The 19,898-nt window shown below is 42.5% G+C and overlaps 1 long non-coding RNA gene across 1 annotated transcript; it reads left to right on the forward strand.

Annotated features, from left to right (window-relative positions):
* The first annotated feature begins 801 nt into the window (after positions 1-801).
* LOC115656726 lies at positions 802-5,306 on the forward strand. The gene is made up of 3 exons (XR_004001745.1): positions 802-999; positions 1,742-1,819; positions 4,794-5,306. It is a non-coding gene; the product is annotated as an uncharacterized LOC115656726 (long non-coding RNA).
* Positions 5,307-19,898: the final 14,592 nt, after the last annotated feature.

Below are 19,898 nucleotides of genomic sequence, written 5' to 3' on the forward strand. Positions count from 1 at the left end.
GGAGGTATCCATGGTGATGTGCAGGGTGGCAGGGGGTTCTCCCCCAAATATAGCATGCAGCTCTTTGTAAAAGCAGCGTTCTACGGCTCAGCACCAGATTGATTGCGGCCTCCTTGGCCTTCTGCTATTCCTGCCGTAGTTCCTTCACCAATGTGCCGCACTGCTGCTGATCTCTGTTATACCCCTTCCCCTGCATCCCCTGTGCAATAGATGTCCATGTTTCTACAGCTGGTCCGTAGCTGTGCTTGCACAGCGCTCCCCACAGGCGGAGGAGATCTAATATCTCCTGTCTACTACACGCCAGAGTGTGTCTGGAGCATGTAACTGGCATGGTCTGCTGGCAGTTGAACACAATAATGGAGGGCTGCTAGGTGTGCTCATCCAGATAGGCAATCAGGAAAAGTCATTTCAAAACTTCACACGGTTTTAAATGGAGAAGATGGGGAGCTTCTGGTCATGACCCCTGGATAGTGGAGTTAACAGTTGTGACCAGATCACCAGTGTCAGGCATTTTTACCATATTTGCTATATATGGTATTCTCTGCACTTGGATTCAGGAACTTTAAGGCTAAGATCAGTGACAGCAAGAGCACAAGACAATTTAAGAAATAAACATCCTCTGCGTTCCTTATATAACATCAACAACAGGATCAGTTGGTTAGATAAGAAGCTGTTGGTGGTTGTAGTGAGCCTGAGTGGCCTCCCTCTGAGCAGGACAGCGAGGGAGCATTACACGCCCCTTGGAGGGCAAAGCCTAGACCGCCTTCCCTTCCTCCCTTCCCCTCCCCCCCGCTTGCACGAAGTACCAGGGTGTGGCTGGAAGTATAAAAGGCTGGCCCTACAGCACAGTTGAAAGACAGCCTGCAGAGACGGACGCTGTGCCTGCTCTCCTGCGTCCCCGAGAGAAACCTGCGTCTGGCTGTTCCCAGTGCCCAGACGCTGATGAGGACTGCCCTGGAGTACCTGCTGAAGGAGCCGGAAGAAGCCTGGAGGCCGCAGGTACCAAACCCTGGGGTGGCAGGATGTGACCCTGGGGCAGCCCCAAAGCAGCTTGCTGCAGAGCCAGAGGTGGCCTATTCAGCGAGTTGCGGCTGGATCCCTGCTGACGCAGGGATAGCCGATTCTGCCCCTGCCAGGGCCCAGGCTGGGACGCAGCCAAGTAGGGTGGGCCTGAGTCCCCCTGAAACCTCACCCAAGTGTGACTGACCTCCTACACTGTGAAAGTCTACCGCTCACCTGTAGACTGTTTTTGTTTGCTGGCTCCCTGGGCTCCGCCCAGGCCCCAGTCAGCCCTGGTAGTCTGTGTTTAAGGGCTGACTACTTGAGCTACCCTAGCCCAGGCTAAAGCCTGGTAGTGACTATTAATCACATGGCCCAATGGGGGCTGTTGCCTGTCTGACACTCTCTGGCCCTGACCCAACAGGCCTAGTGAGTGGCCTCCCTCCGACCAGGAGAGCGAGGGAGCATTACAGTAGTACATGACTGGTTTATAGTTGCAGTAGTAAAATATTCTCTTACTTTAATACCAGCCTGTAGCCACAGATCTTTATAGTCATGCAAACAAGTTATAGTTAAACTACTGTCAAGCCTTAAGAATGCAGTAATAACAGTGAACTTTTATTAATGTTTTAGAGTTTATTGTTTCTATCAAAACCAATAGTAAAAATCAAAAATCTAATGATAATGTGGAAATTGGTTTTAAACCAAAATGCTTGCTTGACTTTTGTTTATCTTTACATAGCCATGAATTTTCCATAATGCATCACAATGGTTCTTACTTAGTGTTCAAGACAAAGTCAGGATTGTCCCCATTGGTCTGGTAAGAAAATTTTAAATATAAGTAAGAAAAGTATAAGTTGGGGTTGATGAAGTCAAGAAAGACAATGAAGATGGTTAAAGCAGCAGTGGGAATTTCAGTGGCTCCAACTCTTCAAATAGATCCCCATGCACAGACCCTTACTTCTAAATAGAACCTCACTGAAATCATATGAGATTCCCATAAAGAACAGAGATGCTGTGGTAGGACTAGGGAGAATGAGAGATGCAGAAACAAAGATATATGACCTGGAAAAGAATGGAACTAGCAAGAACTTGAACAAGGTATCCAGAATGGAATGATGCCATGAAAACTGACCAGAGTCTCTGCACAAATTAAAAGAACAGGGTGGCACTAACACTAGTAAAGTCAGAAGACATGAAAGGAAATACTACTTCACAAAACACACAGTCTCTTTATAGAATTCACATCAGCAACTTAAGTACTGTGGATAGATTCAGTGAATTTATAATATTTGTAAATATGCTGCCTAAAGACAATCAGATTTCATGCTTCATGGTCTAAAATAGCCTCAGGAATTAGGAAGGAAGTTTTCCATAGTTAAGTGATATCTAATTGGCTAGTTGCATAAATTATGATGGGTAGCCACTGTCCTCTGAAGTACCAGGCACTGGCAATTTCCAGTTAAATTACCATATTTCACAGAATAGTGGTTTCATCTGGCTGGACATTTTGTTCCAAGATTCTTCCAAGATACTCCCTGGAACATATTTTATATACCCTAGAGCAGTGGTTATCAAACTAGGACCGCCGCTTGTTCAGGGAAAGCCCCTAGCGGGCTGGGCAAGTTTGTTTACCTGCCACGTCCACAGGTTCGGCCGATCGCAGCTCCCACTGGCCATGGTTCACCGCTCCAGGGCAATGGGGGCTACAGGAAGCAGCGCAGGCCAAGGGACGTGCTGGCCACCCTTGTAGCAGCCCCCATTGGCCTGGGACTGAACAAGCAGCAGCCCTAGTTTGAGAACCACTGCTCTAGAGAGCTATTCCTGAGACCCGTACTGTATTTCATTCTGACCATCCAGTAATTTTACTAACACTCTGGGAATGGTATATTGTACAGTAACTCCTCACTTAACATTGTAGTTATGCGATTTTAAACGAAACGATGTTAAAGCAAATCCAATTTCCCCATAAGAATTAATGTAAATGAGGGCGTAAGTTCCAGGGAAAATTTTTCACCAGAAAAAAGACTATATTATACACCGTATAAGTTTTAAACAAACAAATTAATACTGGTACACAGTGATGATGATTGTGAAGCTTGGTTGATGTGGAGGAGTCAGAGGATGGGATATTTCCCAGGGAATTCCTTACTGCTAAATGATGAGCTAGCAATTGGCTGAGCCCTCAGGGGTTAACTCTCACACTCTACAAGGCAGCAGGAATGGAGGGAGGGGAGACAGCATCGCAGACAGAGACAGAGACACACACCGTGTGTATGAGAGAAATTCGCATTTCCCCTTTAAGTACGCTGACCCTGCCAGCAAGTTCCCTCCGTCCTGAGCCCTGTTGTGTGTCCCCCCTGCTCTATGGAAGCGGGGTGCAGGAGCAGAGGGGAGGGGGACACCCTGACATTAGCCCCCCTCTTTCTCCTCTTCCCCCTGCACAGCAAGCAGGAGTCTTGGGGAGCAGTTCCAAAGCAGAGGGCAGGAGCAGCACATGGCAGTGGGGGAAGGGACAGCTGAACTGCTAACAATTGATAGCCTGCTGGTCAGCTGTTTCACAGGGAACTTAAGGGAGCAGGGAGCTGATAGGGGGAGCTGATAGGGGGCTGCCGGTCCACTCTGGTTACAAGCCCCCACCAGCTAGTTACAACAGGCTGCTCTTCCTGCAAGCAGTGGACAAAGCAGGCGGCTGCCAAACAACGTTAGAAGGAAGCATTGTACAACTTTAAACAAACATGTTCCCTAATTGATCAGCAATGTAACAACGTTAACCAGGACGACTTTAAGTGAGGAGTTACTGTATATTCCAAATGTCTTTTTATACCAAGTAGATAAAAGTAACATTGCTAATAGTATATTACTGTCCTTTCCTGCAAATGTCAGGCTGAGAATGAGAATTGATAAAAAGTGCCCAAATGTGCAATCAATTCAGCTCACATGTACCATTAATAATTCTGTAATATATCAACCTCATATTCCCTTGCTGGGAAGTAAATTAACAAAATAACTTAGAATTTCACCATTCTATTCAAAGCACTTTCTTTAAATTAGTGGCTGTAAGAATGAAGTTCAGATTCAAAACACCAATAGTGTTTAAATTATAGATCTTTATTCAATTTAATGCTCAATTAGAAGGTTACAAAAATGTTTGCAAAGGCAAGTTGCAGTCCTATTCTAGAGTACTGTACCTGTCATTCGTGATAGATTCCCCTCACCTCTTAAACACATTTTCTCACGTACAGAACATGTTGCATTTTCCAAATCCTTTCCCTCCACTTCAAGTTTCATTTAATCCATCACTGACAGCTTTGGGTCATGGTAGGCAAGCAGCCATTTTGGCTTCTCTTTGCCCTCTGGCTGTTCTCAGGCTGATTCATTATTTTGCAGATATAAAAGAAACATCACAGGTGAGTCAAGATTCTATTGAAAAGATCCTTCTATCAAAAAAAAAAAAAAGTCAGGGATAGAGTATCCTTGTTCTTTCCTTGATACTAGAACATTCAGGATTGACAACCACATATTGCGTTTCTCTGGTAATCATACATACTCTACTGAGATTTATTACCTTTATTAAAAAGTTACAGTGTAGGTGGAACTAAAATACCTGTCCTTTGCAATAAATGAACATATATTCATGTGTAAAGTAGAAAATCCATTATCAGGTATGCTTTAAGTATTGTGAAGTTGTTAGTCATTTTTCTATTCTATGACAGGTATAAAAAAAATTAACTTGAATTTTCCAAAGTAGAGAAATTTAAGACACATCAGTTATTACTTTTGATTTTTTTCAGATAACCTCCTCTGAAGAAAGTGTTATTCTGCAAATCACACATTTCTCTGTGCATATTGGACCTAATCCAAAGCCCACAAAGGTCTCTTATTAACTTCAGTGGACAGTGGATCATGCCCTTGAACACAACTTTGCCACTATTAAGAACTTTGCTGCAGCAACTGGCTGCCAAGGCTGCTGGAAAGTTTTCATGTCTAAGATTCTGCTAAATCAACTTTCGGAATAAAGCTTTACAGTTTCTCTGCCCATAACAATGGCTATTCCAGCTAGTAGCTCCTACTTTTTGTACTGTTTGACTGAGATGAATGTTTTATACAGGTCATCTGCTCTTTTATAATAAGTATTCATATTTTTTTAAGACAGCAAGGATTGTGGACAACATTTTTACACTGAGCATGAAAATGCAAGGGAAGAGAAACGTGACATCACCTTTAACTCCCTTTGATTGTTCAGCCCAAATAATATCTTCCATGCATCATAATCTTGGCAGTGAAACTTGTAAAAACATTGAGATAATGACAGCAGGGTTATTCTCGTGTGTAAAGTAATTAAAGCAAAATAAAAATACTGAACATTAAATATAGTTGGACTCATTTAAGATTGTACAAACATCATTCTGTCCATAATGTCAAAAACATACCTGATTGGAGCCTGTGGATGTTTCTGTAATAGTTTTGGGGAAGTCAATATGCTAAATCAGGTATAGTATTTTTTCCCTCTTCCTGTATTGTAGCTTATCTCTCTGCTGCAGTAGAAACCACAGTGTAGTCTTTGCAGCACTTTGATATATGTGTATACCCACAAATATCATACAGAGTTAAATCTCTGATAGAAGGTCAGTGACACAAAATCTTGGAAGGCAAACATTTACTAAATAAATATATATATGACTACAACACAGTTACTTGCAGTCCTTGAAACAAGTGTGAATATTGGCAATAAGCAATCTTTTAAAGACTCCCCTTAGGTCTTTGCAATGATAGTCTGCCATTTGCACAGCCTGTAGCATTTCGAGCAGTGCAGTTGGATGAGGGAGCCTTGCAGTCTAATCCAACAGACTGGCTAAGCCACTTGAATACAATCCTTACAGCAGAATTTTTTGGTCCTTGCACTGCTCCAGCACTGCATCCTCCCACTCCTCCTATTTATAAATTATGACTCCTTTCCCATGAGTTGCTCTTGGGCTGCCATTGGTTACACTCACAGGGTCTCTGGGTGTGTCCTGCCAGGCTGCTAATAAGCAAGACTAGTGCGCACCACACAATTTTTGGATGATGCTGGCCCATCCAGCAGAGTCACTCTGCCAAGCTCCAGCTGCAGCACACTGAGGCCCCAAAACAAAAAAAAAGAACTATGTATCCTTGCCCTGGTTTCTTCCCTTATCTGCACCACTCTTCATACAATGAAGAAAAGGATCACAGGCCTTTCAGGCCCACATCCTCAATGATAACTAGGGTTTATAGTGGACCACAAGCTAAATATGAGTCAACAGTGTAATGCTGTTGCAAAAAGACAAAACATGATTCTGGGATGCATTAACAGGTGTGTTGTGAGCAAGACATGAGAAGTCATTCTTCTTCTCTACTCTGCGCTGGTTAGGCCTCAACTGGAGTATTGTGTCCTGTTCTAGGCACCGCATTTCAAGAAAGATGTGGAGAAATTGGAGAGGATACAGAGAAGAGCAACAAGAATGATTAAAGGTCTAGAGAACATGATCGATGAAGGAAGGCTGAAAGAACTGGGTTTGTTTAATTTGGAAAGGAGAAGACTGAGAGGGGACATGATAGCAGTTTTCAGGTATCTAAAAGGGTGACATAAAGAGGAGGGAGAAAACTTGTTCACCTTAGCCTCTAAGGATAGAACAAGAAGCAATTGGCTTAAACTGCAGCAAGGGAGGTTTAGGTTGGACATTAGGAAAAAGTTCCTAATTGTCAGGGTGGTTAAACACTGGAATAAACTGCCTAGGAAGGTTGTGAAATCTCCATCTCTGGAGATATTTAAGAGTAGGTTAGATAAATGTCTATCAGGGATGGTCCAGACAGTATTTAGTCCTGCAATGAGGGCAGGGGACTGGACTTGATGACCTCTCGAGGTCCCTTCCAGCCCTAGAATCTATGAATCTATATTTAGGCACCTATCTTCCCCTCTAGGTTCCTAAGTCCACCATTTAAGGTGAGAGTCACAAAGGAGCTTAGGTGGCTATAGGAGTTAGGCATCTACATAGTTTTGTGAATCCCATCCTTAGGCTCCACTGCTATTTTCAAAACCAGCACTGAGATTTCACCTAACCCCATAGAGACTAAGTCCCCTAGGCACCTAAGTGTCTACCAGTTGGCATTCACAAACCTCCCATAGCCCTGACTGTCCCATAGCTGACAAGCTGCTTGGAGACTTAGCTGAAGCTGATAACCTTGAAGCTCCCAAAGTGGGATTCTGAAACCAGGCAGGGCATATCAATAGGGTACAATCCTTTAGGTGTGCTCTGAGCACGCCTAAGACCCAAGAGCAGAAGGGCCAGATGCAGGCTCCCAACAGGCGGATGGGCAACACAGCACCTACACAAGACAGCAGGGACACAGGGAAATGTAGGGTGAGTATGAGAGCAGTATTGAGCAGGAGACAGCGAAAGTTAGAGACAGCAAAAGTCAGCTGTGAGAGCATGGGCTCCCTAGGCACTAGCTAGGTCAGCCGCTTAACTCCAGGAGAGGGTTCACGACTGAGAATCCCAAATGGAGAGAGGACCTATCTATAGACCATCAGCCAGGCAGCCCACTCAGTTCGCTAGTTTCTGAGGATGCCTTTCTGGAGCACCTACCATTCCCTATGTGCCTAGCTGGAGGCTGAGGAGTCCACTAGGCAGCTGTTTACCCAGGGGTTAGGCACTGCAGCACTGACTGGAGCCACAGCTATATACGTTTGAAGATCTGGGTCTCAGTCTCTTCCACTTAGAAGACACATTTATGACCTTCGGAATCTTCTGTATCAAACATATCTCAAAATATATTGATGATGGCAAATACTTGAGATACTGAGCAGTCCCTCTCCAATCCCTCTCCCCCACTTTTACACTTTAACTTCCTTTTTTCCCCTGTATGTCTCCTCATACTTGCAAATATGTACATCTCACCCTTTATTATGGCCATAACATGAAATAATATTATGTAATAATATACATAAGAATATTGCATATTATGTATAGTATGCTTATGTATATTATGTAATATTATTATGTAATATTCATCAGGTTAGAGCTAACTCTACAATTGTAGCTCCCATTGCATTGATGTTTTCTTTGTCCTCCGGCAGGGCCTCAACAATTTCCTGTGGCAATGAGTTCCACTATCTAGTTATGTATTGTGGGCAGAAGTACAACACTATAGACAGTTCATTCTAAGACACGGCGAGCAGATAGTGAAAAACCAGGCTTGATGAAGAATTCTTTTACTTAATTGCCATGGAAGTCAATTGCTGTTTTGCATACAGCAGATCAGCTGGGATTCACTTACAATCAGCCTTTGAGAAGAGTTTCAAAATGATAATCTCCAGGCTAAATCTTACCAGAGCACTCTAGGAATTGCTCCAGCTTTTTCCCTTCTCTCTCAGTGTTTGTGTAGAGTTAACACTGCTGAAATTATTAAACAACAGCTTCTCTCCTCAACATCAGCATGAGCTAGGAAATGACAAAAGAGCCCCAACTGCAGAAATATTAGATGATCCTTTTAAATGATGCATGAAAAACAGAATACACACATACTGATGCTGATACACTAGTCTGATTCTACAGGGCTGGAAATTGCAATAAAAATTGTTTTATATGGTACACTGAGGAAAGGTGAGAGAAAAGCCCTGAAAATGCTTCATTACAACTCAACAGCTATTTGGTTTCATTTTTTCCCCCCCAAGAGGTTCTGATTTACCTCAAAAGACCTTTGAAGGTCGGTTATATCTTGGTTTTCCATTTTTTTAAGCATCTCAATATGCTACTTGTGGGATGTAATACACTTTAAGTGTATTTTTACCATTGTCATTCTTAAAACAACGTTGGACTGCGGTAGCTATATATGTTTATAAAATATGCTTTAATGGGATGAATACATTCCAACAGCAAAATATCAGGTGACATAAAGAGGCCCTCCCATACTCCTATCTTATCACCTGCTGTTGTCTTCTGGTGGAGAGAACTGGTGGCTTGCTACATGCCTCTGCTTTCTCTTGGCAGATGGGCAGCTGGATAGTAGGCTTCTTCACATTGGACTTGCATCAATGGGTAATAAAAACTCCTCCCCAAATAGTTGAGTGCTCACAGAAAATAAAATAATAAAGAATTGAATCATGGATCAGGCAAGAGGGCTAAATAAAATCCTGCCCCATAGTCTTTTCTAAAGCATCTTTATGTAGCACTATTTTCTAGAAATGCGTATTTTGTAAGTGTTGGCCACTAGAGGGCAAACTGGACCTAATCATTTAACAAAAAGAAAATAAATGCTTGCCCAATAACATGCATCTCTCAATTTTAATTATGGTTTATTGTATAGAAAGTAGCTCTTCCACTCGACTGTACCTGCAGGGAACCGTATACCAGCCATGCCAACTCTTTCTGGAACAGTCAGAACCTTGACTACTCTTTGTATTGCTACCATTGCATTTGATATTACTTCTCATCAAGAATCTAATCCAAACTCTGTTCTCAAGTACAAATCTGAAGTAATTGCTGATGTCAACAGAGATGCAGCAGTGTTTAACCAGTGTAAGCAAGAAGAAAAGTAGGTCCCTTGTGTCTCTGCCTCACCTCTTCTCATGGACTTTAAGGCCAAAGGGACTATCACGATCATCTAAGCTGACCTCCTGCACATCACAAGCCACAGAACCTCACCCATCCACTCCTGCAATAGGCCCACAACCTCTTGCTGAGTTACTGAAGACCCAAACCTGGATGAAGAAAGTGATTGAAAGTGATTACAGAAATTTATTTTTCCCATTAATAAAAGTTTTACAACCTTTATTTTTTTGAAATGTTAACAGCATTTTGAAATACAGATACCATAAAACAACTACAGTAATTTTCACTTCCTCATAGGTGTCACTAGTGAATCCAATTTAACTCTGGTTATAAATCAATCCTCTATTCTTTATAATGGCTGCACTGAGAAATATGAACATATAGGTGAATATTAATTTTCACATATGTGCTTGTAGCTATAAAATTTTGGTATAGGGGTGCGGGCAGTGCTGCAGCACCCCTAGGCTCCACATTGCTGGCCCCATGCACCCAGAGTCCCAGCTCCTGGCCCCGCGCGCCTGGAGTCCCGGCTGCCTCAGCTCTGAGGGAGTAGGAGTGGATAAAAGTAAGGGGATGGCTTTCAGTATCCCCACTATTAAAAAGGTTCCAGTGTCACTGCTATATAGTATAACATATAGCATAACAAACTTAAAAGAATAAAAGTAAAGAACATATGGAATGCACAGCAACTAGCACCAGCAGCAAGCAACTCTCATGAACTACTAGGAGGAAGGTATCAGAGGAGTAGCCATGTTAGTCTGGATCGGCAAAAGCAGCAAACAGTCCTGTGGCACCTTATAGACTAACAGATGTATTGGAGCATGAGCTTTTGTGGGTGCATACCCACTTTGTCGGATTCATATGGAGGAAGGAATATCTTTAGGCAACTTCTTAAAAGGTTTATGCAAATAATTCTTTTAGTGGAAAGGGCTGTCTCTGATTGGAAGGTTAGGAGAAGAGTAAGAATGTGGAATGTTTAATAAAGAGATATCACCTTGAAAGCTGGAGAATCTATTCTTCCCTTGGTGCATGCAAAAATTCCATTAATCTTATGTAGGCAATAACAAGATATAGAACTGTTGAGCCAAATTCACCACGGTCATAAGCAAGTGCAACTCCACTCAAGTCAATGGAGTTGCATCTGCTCAGGGCAGCAACAGATTTGACTTCTGATGTCAGGATTTTTAAAAGGTTAGCACATAAAATATCCAGCGTCACAGGTAAACATAAGGTTAGAGCTCTTCCTTTGGCTTCTCAAAAGGGAAATTGTCAAGGTAGCTTTCTGCTAAATACATAAGCTGCCTCACAGCGGACAGTAATAGGATGTCAACATCTCACGAAAGATCCAACTCGGAGCAGTAGTTTTTAACAGGTACAATTTGAGCAAGAGGGTTTCCAAGTTTCTCTGCAGTTATCCACATCTGTAGAAAGGGCACAACATGGATTATGCTAAAGAGCTCCCCGACAATTTTTCAAGCTTTCTATTCCTTGAGGAACCTAAGCAAAAGCTTCAAGGATTTTCACAGATACTGTTTGGTGAGATTAAAAATGGAAGATATTTTAGTTCTTTAAACTTTCTTATATTGAAGGCATAACTACTTTCACATCATACCCATCCTGCAACTGAAGTAGCAACTACATTTTGGCCTGGTCTACACTACCCGTTTCTACCAATTTTAGCAGAGTTAAACCAATTTAACGCTGTACCCGTCCACACAACAAGGCCCTTTATATCAATATAAAGGGCTCTTTAAACTGGTTTCTGTACTCCTTCCCGACGAGAGGAGTAGCGCTGAAATCAGTATTACCATATCGGATTAGGGTTAGTGTGGCTGCAAATCGATGGTATTGGCCTCCGGGTGGTATCCCACAGTGCAGCACTGTGACCGCTCTGGACAGCAATCTGAACTCGGATGCACTGGCCAGGTAAACAGGAAAAGCCCCGTGAACTTTTGAATTTCATTTCCTGTTTGGCCAGTGTGGAGAGCTCACCAGCACAGGTGACCGCGCAGAGCTCATCAGCACAGGTAACAATGCAGTCTCCTGAGAACTGAAAAAGAGCTCCAGCATGGACCGCACGGAGGTACTGGATCTGATCACTATATGGGGAGAGGATTCTGTGCTAACAGACCTCCATTCCAAAAGACAAAATGAAAAAATATTTGAAAAAATTTCCAGGGCTATGATGGAGAAAGGCCACACCAGGGACTCAGTGCAGTTCAGAGTGAAAGTTAAGGAGCTCAGACAAGCCTACCAGAAAACCAAAGAAGCAAACGGAAGGTCCGGGGCAGGGCCGAAAACATGCCGCTTCTACGCTGATCTGTATGCAATTCTAGGGGAGTCCGCCACCACTACCCGACCCCTGTCCGTGGATTCCGAGGTGGGGGTGGTAATCTCAGCCACGGCTGAGGATTCTGCAGATGGGGAAGATGAGGACGAGCTTGCAGAGAGCACACAGCACTCCGTTCTCCCCAACAGCCAGGAGCTTTTTCTCACCCGGACGGAATTACCCTCCCAGCCCTCCCAAGCCAGAAGCCCAGACAATGAAGCCATGGAAGAGACCTCTGGTGAGTGTACCTTTGTAAATATACAACATGGTTTAAAAGCAAGCTTTTTTTAATGATTGATTTGCCCTGAGGACTTGGGATGCATTCGTGGCCAGTACAGTTATTGGATGGAGCGGAAATCCTCCAGGGACAGCTCCATGAAGCTCTCCTGGAGGTACTCCAAAAGCCTTTGCAGAAGGTTTCTGGGCAAGGCAGCCTTATTCCATCCACCATGGTAGGACACTTGACCATGCCATGCATGTAGCAAGTAATCTGGTATCATTACATGACAAAGCCTAGCTGCGTATACTTGAATCAGAGCTGCTCAACACTTTCATAAATGATCTGGAAAAGGGGATAAACAGTGGGGAGTCAAAGTTTGCTGATGAAACAAATTACTCAGATAATTAAGTTCAAAGCAGACTGCAAAGAGTTACAAAGGAATCTCACAAAACTGGGTGACTAGGCAAGAAAATAGGAGATGAAATTCAACGTTGAATACAATCCCAACTATACATACAAAATGATGGGGTCTAAATTAGCTGTAACCACTCAAGAAGGAGATCCTGGATTCGTTGTGCTCCGAAAAATCCACTCAATGTGCAGCAGCAGTCAAAAAAGCTAACAGGATGTTAGAAACCATTAGGAAATGGATAGAGAACAAGACAGAAAAATAATGATACATCTATATAAATCCATGCTACGACCACAACTTGAATACTCTGTGCAGATCTGATTGCCCCATCTCTAAAAATATATATTGGAATTGGAAAAAGTACAGAGAAGGGCAACTAAAATGATTAGGGGTATGGAACAACTTCCGTATGAGGAGAGATTAAAAAAGATTGGTACTTTACAGCTTGGAAAAGAGACGACTAAGGAGGGATATGATAGAGGTCTATAAAATCTTCACTGGTGTATAGAAAGTGAATGAGAAAGTGTTATTTACTCCTTCTCATAACACGAGAACTGGGGGTCACTCAATGAAATTAATAGGCAACAGGTTTAAAACAAACAAAAGGAAGTACTTTTTCACACATCGCACAGTCAACCTGTGGAACTGTTTGCCAGGAGATGTTGTGAAGGCCAAAACTATAATAGGATTCAAAAAAGAAGTGAATGGTGGATAGGTCCATCAATGAATATTAGCCAGGATGGAGAGGGATGCAACACCATGCTCTGAGTGAACCTAGCCTCTGGGTGCCAGAAGCTGGGAGTCGATGACAGTGGATGGATCATTTGACGTTTCTGTGTTCTGTTCATTCCCTCTGAAGCACCTGGCATTGGCCCCTGTCAGAAGACAGGATGTTGGGCTAGATGGACCATTGGTCTGACCCAGTATGGCCGTTCTTATGTTCTTATGTACATAGTCTACTGAGGACCATTGCAGCAGCCAGAGTGACCATGGTTGATAGTGTCACACCAGGCATCATGTTGTGAAGTTCCTAGCTATGGCTCATTCCTGCAAATCCATAAATCTCCAGGGTAGTCTCATAGACACATCAGGTAGAATCAAGACATGCACCCCTTCACATGTCAATGGAGAGTTTGAGAGCATCCTGGTAACATGGCCAAAGAGCATGCAATGGTGCTTTTGAATATAGTGAGCAACTGAAGAACAGACAGATCTCTTTGAGAGTATGATCTTGACACAAAGTCAAACCACTTTATGCTCAGGATATGGTGCTGACATCACATATGGAATGCATATTTAACTATGGAGTCCTCTATTTTGGGTGCCCAATTTAAAGCACCTAGGGCCTGGTTTTCAGAAAGTGCTGAGTACCCACAGTTCCTATTGAAGCCAATGGGAGATTCAGGTTCACAGCACATATACAAATCTACCCTAAGGTGAGTCAATCTGTGGACCCTAAATCAGTGGTCATCTTTAAAAATTTTGAAAAAATTTTAAACCAATGCTGCCTACAATAGTTGCTTTGAATGTCACAGGGGAATTAAATCTCTGTTGCAATGTTCTGGCTCTGTCACAGGAATGGCAGCAAAGTTAAATTCATTCAAATAGGTTTCGAAGTAAACTAAAAGCTATTAGGAGGGTAGGGTTAATCCGTTTTCACAACATATGTATATACAGAGCATACAAGTTGTCTTGCATTACACATGTATTCTGGTAACCAGCCTCAGGTACCGTAAACCACAAAATGCAGCTTAGGTCTTGTAAGCTGAGCACTGTGAAAACATAGCAAATAAACAGAATCAGACAGAACTGACACATCTGGACCAACATCTAGCATGCAGTCATTGGAGTGTGACTGTTTTCTAGGTGTGCAACTGTCAACATAGCAAAGGAGTTTCTGAATAGGATGTGAACAGCAATTCTCTACGCTCATGGTTATAACATCGGGCACTGTGACTTCATGTTCCTGATTTCTGAAGTGAGGACTGTGGCATGTTTTATAGAAATGTCTTTTTACACTGTTGACACATGGCATCTTTGACAGAACATCCTGTACAGATAACTACGTACAGCATATATGCTTAGTGGAAGCACAACATTCTTTTGTGGAGGGTGTTTTAACTAACCTGACATCTGTTGGAAAAGTAAGACAGCAAAGCACAAAATGTCCAGCAAGTTCTCTGAATGTGCTGGGGACCTGGTTTTTTTCAGACAATGAAGGAAGCAACCAAGTGGCAACTATTTTAGATTTAATTCTGAATAACAAGGAGCAATGGGCTGCAAATCTGAAGGTAGAAGACAATTTGGAAGTGATCATGAAATGATAGATTTCATGTTTATAAGGACAAGGAGTGAAAGCAGCAGCATGAAGACAATGGACTTCAAAAAAGCAGACTTTAACAAACTCAGAGAAGTGGTAGGTAAGGTCCCATGGGAAGAAAATGTAAGGGGAAAGAAGTTAAGTAGAAATGGCAGTTTCTCAAAGAGACAATATTAAATGCACAGCACCAAACTATCCAGATGTGAAGGAAAGCTAGGAAGAATAGTAAGGGGCCAATATGCCTCCATCAGGAGCTTTTTCATGACCTGAAAATCAAAAAAGAATCCTACAAAAAGTGGAAACATGGACAAATTGCTACAGATGAGTACAGAAGAGTAGCACAAGGGACAAAATCAGAAAGGCTAAGGCATAAAATGAGTTACACCTAAAAATGAACATTAAAGCAGGGTGGATTATTTAAATTTTGATATTTAAATTATAAGTTTTTCTTTTTAAAGATAAACCGGTTTAAAATGAAATCTGAAATTAATACAAAATATATTAAAGCCTAAATGTATAATCTCTTAAAATATTTAAATAAAAAAATTAGCATGCTGAATCCATGAATCTCTGTCAAAAACTTTGAGTTAAAGGCTGCTTTTCTATATAAAGAGGGTATCAGATAGAAAACATTTAATTTTTGAGGTCAAACTTTATAAATATGGTACAAGAGTAGTAAATAAGCAATATATCATTCACTATTTTCTAACGTACTAAAAATGTACAATTAATAAAAATCTGAAAATATTAAATTTCAGGGTAGCAGCCGTGTTAGTCTGTTTCCGCAAAAAGAACAGGAGTACTTGTGGCACCTTAGAGACTAACAAATTTCTTTGAGTATAAGCTTTCGTGAGCTACAGCCCATTTCATCAGATGCATAGAATGGGACATATAGTAAGAAATATATATATACATACAGAGAACATGAAAAGATAGAAGTTGCCATACCAACTGTAAGAGGCTAATTAATTAAGATGAGGTATTATCAGCAGGAGGAAAAAAACCCTTTGCAGTGATAATCAAGATGGCATTTTAGACAGTTGGCCAGAAGGTGTGAGGATACTTAACATGAGGAAATAGATTAATTAGCCTCTGACAGTTGGTATGGCAACTTCCACCTTTTCATGTTCTCTGTATGTATATATATTTCTTACTATGTGTTCCATTCTATGCATCTGATGAAGTGGGCTTTGGCCCCAAAACTTATGCTCAAATAAAAGTGTTAGTTTCTAAGGTACCACAAGTACTTCTGGTGTTTTTTTGAAAATGTTAAGCTATATAGTGCATAAATAAATGCATATAATTATAGTGTACCTGCCCAGGTAGCAAAAAGATGAACCAAATCTAGTATAAAGCCTCTATTTAGTTTTAAATCAATGTTTTAATGGTTATATCAACCAATGAGAATGCACCTTTCTTTAGAAAATAACTGAAATTGATTCAAATGGATTATTTAAATCACGACTTTCCACTTGGTGATTTAGATCAATCTACCCGCATAAAAGGCAATAAAAAGAAGTTCTATAAATACATTAGGAGCAATAGAAAGACAAGGGAAAATGTAGATCCACTAGTCTGTGGGAAGGAGAGCTAATAACAGATGACATCCAGAGGTGTTTAATGCCTATTTTGCTTGTCTTTACTAAAAAGATAAATTTGTAACCAGATACTTAACACAATTAATATTAACAACAAGGGGAAAGGAACATTACCAAAAATGGAAAGAACAGGTTAAAGAATAAGTTAAATGTATTTAAGTTTGCAAAACCTGATGAAATTCACCCTAGGAAATAGCTGAAGCAATTTCAGAACCATTAGCAATTATCTTTGAGATCTCAGGGAGGATGGATGAAGGAATGGAGAAGAGCAAACATAGTATTTATCTTTAAAAGGAGGAACAAAGAGGACTTGAGGAGTTACAGACCTGTCAGTCTAATTTTGATACATGAAAAGATACTGGAACAAATTATTAAACAATCAATTTGTAAGCATCTAGAGGATAACAGAAAGGTAAAAAATAACCGACATGGCTTTGTGAATAACAAATCATGCCAAGCCAACATAATCAGTGGATCAGAAGTGAAGCTGTAGACATGATGTATCTTGATTTTAGTAAGGTTTTTGAAAGAATCCAATATGACATTCCCATAAGAAAATTAAGGGCATATTGTCTAGCTGAAAAAATTACAAGGTGAGTGCAAAACTGGTTAAAGGAATATACTTAAAGAGCATTTATTGAGGGTTTCCTATCACACTAGGTGCACATATCTAGGGGTTCCACCGGAGTTGGTGGTGGGTCCGACTTGAATAATTAAGTGAAGATGTTGGGTCTAAACTTTTGGTGAACTTTGGAGCCAAAACACACCCAGACTGGCCGTCTCTGCATAATCCTTTCTGAACCCTTTATCGAACAAAGCACTGACCTGCAAACTACTCATGACACCCCCTTTATCAAGGAGCCATTAGCCTTTATCTCTATGCATTTACTTGTTAAACTTGCTTTTCCTGTAAAATCTTAATTGATTATGCATGACCATTATCTTTTATTAATCACTTTGTTTACTTCTGTGTATAAATATTGATGCTCACCCCTAATAAAGGGGCCACACTTATTCTAAAGCTTTTGGGTTAGTGTGAGCCCGTTGATCAACGCATTGGTGTCTGGTCTCTGACAGAATTATGTGCCCATAACCACTCCGCACGAACTCGGGTGCTGGAGAGGTGAGTAAGGACTTGCTTTATTACCTAACAATTTGGGGGCTCGTCCGGGATACCTTCTGGTGCGGTACCTCTGTCCAGTGGTCAGACCACTCATATATGAATTGGCAAGGCGCCACAGGAGATTTCTCCCAGCCAATTCAATATTGAGGGGTCGTGTATTGGACAGCAGGGTAAACGCCAGTTGGAGGGCTCCTGTCAGACACCATGGGTCAAGGGACTAGCGTGCCTCTTGAGAGTCCGTTGGGGATTGTAAATAAGTTATGGAACGAAGGGAAACTCCCAGTACAGACAGGAATGTCTAGGAAGAAATTGTACACACTATGTGTAAGGAATTGGACTGGGTATACCGCGGTATTGGCCGACCCGGAGATAAGGTGGCCTTCGTATGGCTCTTTCGAACAGGCTGCCTTAAGAGGAGTAAAGAGCCAGATCGAAAAAGACCATCCGGGACAGTTATGTTACTGGTTTTGTTGGGACACAGCAGCAGAGCTGTGGAAATCTTTAAAAATTATGGCAGTCAGGTACTCTCCCGAGAGTGAACCCCCTCCAGGTTATTTCGATGAAGGGTGTAGACCACGGCGTGTTTTGACTCGTCAGCTGGTCCCCTCTGCACCTGCCCCTATTCCTCCGCAGGGGGACTCTCTCCTTGTAGCAGAGGGGAATCTGCAGGATACCAGATTGGAATTTCTGCAGAAGGATGAGGAGGAAATGGAGGGGCAAACCTCGGGAGGAGTAGTTACTAGGCTTATGTCCAAGCAGGTACAGCAGGGTGCATGCCCCCCCCCTGAGGAAAGTATAGTTAGAGAGATGCCTTTACAGGTGCACGATCAACCTTATATGGGCAATGATGGACGGTTGCAACATGCTAGTATTGTGGAATATAAAGGATGGCTAGAATGGGACTTGAAAGAGTGGGGACAGTTGTCAGGGTCTTTTGGGGAAAATCCCCGAAAGATCATAGAACTTCTAGAAAGATTGTTTTTAAGTTATAATCCTACTTATACGGATGTGGATCAGTTGTTAAGTAGAGTTTTGACCGGAGAGGAACATAGTAGATTGTGGATGGCAGAAAGGACATGGGGAGATAGCAATGCAGTTAATCTTACTTGGATGGATAGGCGGGATCTGGCCGCTGGCTGGAATCCCCTAGACTGGACTCAGCCAAGGCTGACTCAGCTGCGAGCAGATAGAGAGCGATTGTTAGAGAGACTCAAGGAAATGGCTCGCCGCTCGCCTAATCAGGCTAAGTTCATGCAGATTCGGCAGGAATCTGATGAGCCGCCCAGAAACTTCTGGTCGAGGCTATTGGAGGGGGCCCGAATGTTCACTCAGATGGATCCTGAGAGAGAAGCAGACCACCCTACTCTTATTTCATTTTTTGTGAATCAGTCGGTGCCCCCTGTAAGGGATTACTTCTTAAAGTTTCGCCCTGGTTGGGGAGGTGAGTCAGTCACTTCAGTGTTGGACGTAGCTGATTTTGCCTGGGAGAAAGAAAGGGAAAGTAGTAAAAAGAAAGAGAAAAAGGAAGAATATAAGCTGATGGCTTTAGCTTTTCACGGCGGTGTTCGAGGCAAAGGCCGTGGCCGTGGCAGGGGATTCCAGGGTGCCCGGGGAAAGGGGTCCTGGCGACCCCAGCCATCAGGAAATTGTTTTCAGTGCGGACAGCCTGGTCACTTTAAACGTGAATGCCCCTGGGGACGCCCAGAGGGTCTAGTTGCATCCGCAGATGCTTACACAAGTAAGGAATACACCCCTGCACCACCAGCTCAGCCCATTCCCCAGGCCTGGATCAACTACGGGAAACAGCAGCAGCCGCAGCAAACTCAGCCTCCTCAATGACGGTACCCCGGGGGCGAAGGCAAACAATGTGATGGTCTTATTTCCTTAATGTCTTTAGCCGGCTCCTTTCTCACTTTCTCCCCTCCCAGCAAAGAGCCTCGTTTAACCCTTTCAGTCCAGGGACTGCCTGTCTCTTTCCTCATTGATACTGGGGCTACTTTCTCTCTTTTAAATCATGCCCCCTCTCCCTGGCTATCCTCTGAGGTTAAAATTGCGACTGGGGTGGAGGGCAACCCACAGTCTCTGGGACTCACTTTGCCTTTGAATGTTGTTTATGCTGATAAATGTTTTCCTCACCGTTTTCTTTTTTCCCCAGCTTGTCCGATCCCTTTGATGGGCCGGGATTTACTCTGTAAGCTTGAGGCTACTTTAACCTGCACTCCTGAAGGGGTAGGATTATTGATGACAGTGTTAGGAGATTCGGCCCCTACTCAGGGTAATTGGGAAACACCCCCCTCTCTCTCCCCTGACCTCACTGACTTGCC

The sequence above is a fragment of the Gopherus evgoodei genome, chromosome 8, assembly GCF_007399415.2.
Source record: "Gopherus evgoodei ecotype Sinaloan lineage chromosome 8, rGopEvg1_v1.p, whole genome shotgun sequence".
NCBI lineage: Eukaryota > Metazoa > Chordata > Testudines > Testudinidae > Gopherus > Gopherus evgoodei.